The following is a 4,909-nucleotide window of genomic DNA, read 5'->3' on the forward strand; positions in this document are numbered from 1 at the left end:
ACTAGGCCTCTCGTCGAGGTAGTTTTATTTTGTCACCAAAACAGGGCAATTTTGTCACCAGACGTGGTATTGCAGTGTGTGCACCAGCCACAAGCTGCTGACCGAGGGAGCGTTGTGTGTTTTTCACACATCTGAGCAATATAATGATGCTGAAGTAACCTTGTAGTGCAGACCTGGCCAAAGATTCACACACACAAACACACACACAGCTTGCAAGGAAAACCTCACCTGCTCCTCTGCTTTGCAGAATCCAAACACAAGCAAAGCTTTTCAGGCCCCAGTGGGGATGGCAGGGAGTCAGGTGTGGGCAGACAGTGTGCTGTTGCCCCAGGTAGGCACCATGGCTTAGCTGGCTAAAGCACCTGTCTTGTAAACAGGAGATCCTGGGTTCAATTCACAGTGGTGTCTCATTGACTAACTGTTAAGCAACCTGGTATTGGCTACTGTGGGAGGACAAAACACAGAGCTCTTTGGTCCAGCCCAGTATGGTTGTTTAAAATATACTCACAGGCACTGATAACAGAATTACTGAAAGTTTGGGAGTTAAGAGCTGATAGGTCAGTGTTCCAGCCTGTCACAGATGATCCTGCTTCCTCTGGGACAGAGGCAGGTCTGGGCTCTCACACCAAATGGCTGATTGTGGCTGCCAGAACCTGTGGGCAGCTCATTTAGTTTACACCCCAAGGATTGAGTCCTGCTTTGTGCACTGTGTGTGACAATGAAAATCCTAAACCACCCTTTGAAATAACGAAAGCAGCAGGACGTGTTATTGTCCCTGCCCCAAAGCAGACAGACCAATGGAGAAATGCCATTGAGTCCAGGGTAATACTCCACTGCCATTCTATCTTGTTTGCTTGCTAAACTCCCTCCCAACCTTGAGGGCTCCCAGAGCCGGGTATTGAGCCTGAGCCGAGATGTCTACGCTGCAAATTTACCACCCCACGGCCCTAGCCTGGGAGCCTGCACTGGCACGGGGCAGCCGTGGGTGTTTCATTGCAGTGTGGACATAGCCTAGCGTTATGTCTACACTGCCATTAACACACCCAAGTCACTATTCTCAAACCCTGGGTCAGTTGATTCAGGCTTGTGAGGCTTGTGCTGCAGGGTTATAAAATAACAGCGTAGACACTTGGGCTTGAGCCCAGCCTCCGAGACCCCACGAGGGGTGAGGGTCTCCGAGCCTGGGCTCCAGTCTGAGCCCAGATGTCTATGCTGTAGTTTTTAGCTCCACAACCTGAGCCCCAGGAGCCCAAATCAGACCATCCAGGCCAGCGGGATTTTGTCACAGTATAGATGTCCTCTCAGGATATGTCTACACTGCAATGTAAGCCCAGGGTTAGTAGAAGTAATGTCAGCAGCCCCAACACATAAACATAAACCACGAGGGAAAGACCCACCCCCCAAATAAGCTGGGCAGTGTCCTTCTCCCTACGGTTCGTAAGTCCAGCAACCAAAAGTCCTTTAACATGAGCCATCCCCTCTCTGCACCCCACTCACAGCTGTTGTCCTTAGTCAGTGCAAGCCCAGAGGTGCCTCTGTAGAGTTCACCTGCCATCCTGGGTGGAAAAGGGGGAAAATAAGAAGGCACCGTAGTCACTATGTCACCTGCCTAGCAAGTGCTATTGAATTGAGGGTGTCTCTCTCAATCGGGGGCTGCCAAGCACAGTTGTGCTGCCCTCGATTCACACAACAAGGATAACAACCCTTTATTTCTCCTGCCCCTATAACAAGGAGACTGGGAATCCAACACCAGCCAAAAGTGATCATTTCGGCAAGCAACCCAACCTATTTCCAACATACTGTAAAATCCACATGCAGACTCATACATGAAACCTTGCAAGAAAATCTTCCTGAGGGGGTCTGAAGCACCTGCTGCTGGAGGGAAGGAGGGAGCTGTGGGTTGGGATTGAGGGGCTCTGGGAATAGGAGGGGGCTGTGGGTTGGGACAGAGGAGAAGGGTGAAGAGGAGCAGGCTCTGGTTGGGAGTGAGGAGCAGTGAGCATAGGAGGGACTGAGGGTTGGGATTGAGGGGCACTGGGAAAAGAGGGGACATGGGTTTGGGCTGAAGAGCATCTTCATTTGGGGATCCAGCAGGACAGGGGAAGGCAACAGGTGATTCTAATTCCTTAGGGATATTCTGTGTGTGTGTGTGTGTGTGTGCGTGCGTGCGTGCGTGCAGGGAAGGAACATGCTCTATGCCCAGAGGCCTTTATTCCTCCAGGCTGCAAGGACACAGCGGCTGTCAGGAAGTTGCCCCTTCAAACCCACACACAAAAAGGTCCTTTTGAGGAAAGGGAAAATCCTGCAGAGAAAAGTAACATCAAAGAGGACTCCAGCAAGACTCCTTAAGATCTTGGTGAGTAGTTTATCACCTGACCAGGGACTTGAACCCTAGACCCTCAGATTAAAAGTCTAATACTCTACCCACTGAGCTAGCCAGGCTCACAAACAAAGGATGGAAGTTGGTGCAGAGGAGAAAGTAGTCAAGAAAACAAGAGCGGGAAACAATAGGGGAAACCTGCTGCTCTCTCTGGCCCGGTCAGGGGGCTGTGCCGATCAGGTGTCCACACTAATTTCGGCATCAATATGGTGATCCCGGGGAAGCTTGGGCTCCCCAGGTTGCCTAAGGAGGGGTGAACTGGCCCAGGTTGGAAACGGAGCAGGTCAAAACTCCCGTGCCGATCAGTAGTGGGATCGCGCCTGTGAACAGCCCCTGCAGCGTAGCCTGGGCAAGACAGTGAGACACGGTGTGTTTTTATACACCCCACCCCCACCCCGCAGAGCCTGGCTGGGGGGATGGGAGCTCCCATTGTGGGGATCCTGAACTGGTGGGAGGGAGGCACCATGTATCGGGGATCCCGAAACGCGGAACAGGGACACCCACACACCAGGTGTCTTGCAGCAAGAGCTGCAGTCTTGATTTACAAACTGCAAGTGATGATGAATTTACCACCTCCCTTGCGGATCTTGTTCCACTAGATAATTAGCCTCACGGTTAAAAAATGGTCATTTCCAGTTGGGATTTTCTGACATCGACTGCGAGCCAATGGGGTCTTGTTCAGTCTTTGTCTGGTGAATTAAAGAACCCTTTAAAATCACATATCCCCCCCTCTGGGCATTTGTAAAACGTATTTAAACCAGTGATTAAATCGCCTGTGAACGTCCAGTCAATGAAATCAATTGAGCTTCTTCAGTCTCTCGCTGGAGACATTTCCCTTGTTTTTAAAGGCAAAAATCCTGATCTTTCCAATGGGAGCTGCTGCTTCAATGTTCAGTTTGGGGAGGGATTTGGCTGCGCTCAGAGATCTGCCCGCGGGTTACAATCTGCGATCCGAAGGGTCGATCGCAAACAGCGTTTAGATGGGACCGTTAGTGCCGCCCCCGTGTGGCCAAAGACTAGAACTGACCAGCAGAGTTTACAGCTGGAGCCTGGGACGCTCCTGAACAAACTGGGCACGAAGCCTCTCGCGTGGGATCCTCGCTGTGCAGCAGGAGGCTGAGGGAAGCTGATTGTCAGGGCTCAGGGCAGCTCCCTGCCAGGCTGAGCCGGTGTCTGTGCTAAGCTCGGCATCAATCAGGTGATTCTGGGCAGTTCGGGGTCCCCAGGCTCCCACAGGAGGGTGAAGCAGGTCACCCCTGGAGCAGGTTAAAGCTGCAGGGTGACAGTGGGGTTGCTGCCCCTGTGAACAGCTGCTGTAGCCCCGCCTGGGCAGGACAGGGAGAGCCAGTTATACCCCCCCCAGCCTGTATCGGGGGATGGGAGCACTCACACCCTGGGGACCCACCCACCAGAGATCTACTGGCGGGGAAGTGGCACCCACACACCCAGGATCTTGTAGGGGGGTCAGAGGTACCCGGACACCTGGGTGGGGGAAGGGGGCACTGAAACATCCGGGATCTTACCTGGGAGGACAGCGGCGCCTGCAGCTCGACATGAGACGGGGGCGGGGGAAGCAGGAGCATTTCCCAGTTCCAGGCTGTCCCTGTCTGGCCAAGGCACAGAGCTCACAAGCAGAGTTTAAATCTCCAGCTGCCAGACAGCAAAACAAGCCAGGCACCGTGGCTGGTGCCTGTGATCCCAGCTCCTGGGGAGGCTGAGGCCAGTGGATCACTTGAGCTCGGGAGTTCTGGGCTGCAGGGGGCTGTGCCGATTGGGTGTCTGTACTAAGTTCAGCATCAATATGGTGATCCTGGGGAAGGTTGGGGTCCCCAGGTTGCCTAAGAAGGGGTGAACCGGCCCAGGTCGGAAACGGAGCAGGTCAAAACTCCTGTGCTGATCAATAGTGGGATTGCACCTGTGAATAGCCCCTGCAGCATATCCTGGGCAAGACAGTGAGACACGGTCTCTTTTTATACAGACACCCCCCCCCCACAGAGCCTGGAGGAGGGGGGATGGGAGCACCCACATGCTGGGGATTCTGACTTGTGGGGGAGGGACGCCCCCCTGCAACACGGATCTTGAAAAGAGGAACAGCGACACCCACACACCACAGAGCCTGGATGGGGGCAGGGGAACCACACACGGGAGCTAGTTCATGGGGTGGGGGACACACCCATATGCTCCATTACACCATTCTTAATGAGAAGAACGGGGGCATCCGCACAACACGGATCCTTAACGGGCTGGGGGACACCCACACACTCCACTATTAACCAGGAGGGACAGGGGCACCAGACACCCCCAGTAGTGCGGAGAACACCCACATCCACCGAATCCCTCATGGGGGGTAAGACAGAGGCTTCCAACTTATGAGAAATATGCATTTAGGAGGTAGAATTTCCAATCTTTCATAGGGTCCTAGTGCCCTAATAGACAAGGCAATGGCTTTCTAAGTCAGAGATTGTGGGTTCATGTCCCATCTGGGGTGAAAAACTGCCTTTTCCTGTATATTGCAAGGAAATCTTGGCC

General features: G+C 53.4%; 1 non-coding gene across 1 annotated transcript; it reads left to right on the top strand.

Annotated features, from left to right (window-relative positions):
• Positions 1-334: 334 nt before the first annotated feature.
• Positions 335-408, top strand: TRNAT-UGU. Its single transcript has one exon. It is a non-coding gene; the product is annotated as a tRNA-Thr (tRNA).
• Positions 409-4,909: the final 4,501 nt, after the last annotated feature.

The sequence above is a fragment of the Mauremys mutica genome, unplaced genomic scaffold (assembly GCF_020497125.1).
Source record: "Mauremys mutica isolate MM-2020 ecotype Southern unplaced genomic scaffold, ASM2049712v1 Super-Scaffold_100101, whole genome shotgun sequence".
Lineage (NCBI taxonomy): Eukaryota > Metazoa > Chordata > Testudines > Geoemydidae > Mauremys > Mauremys mutica.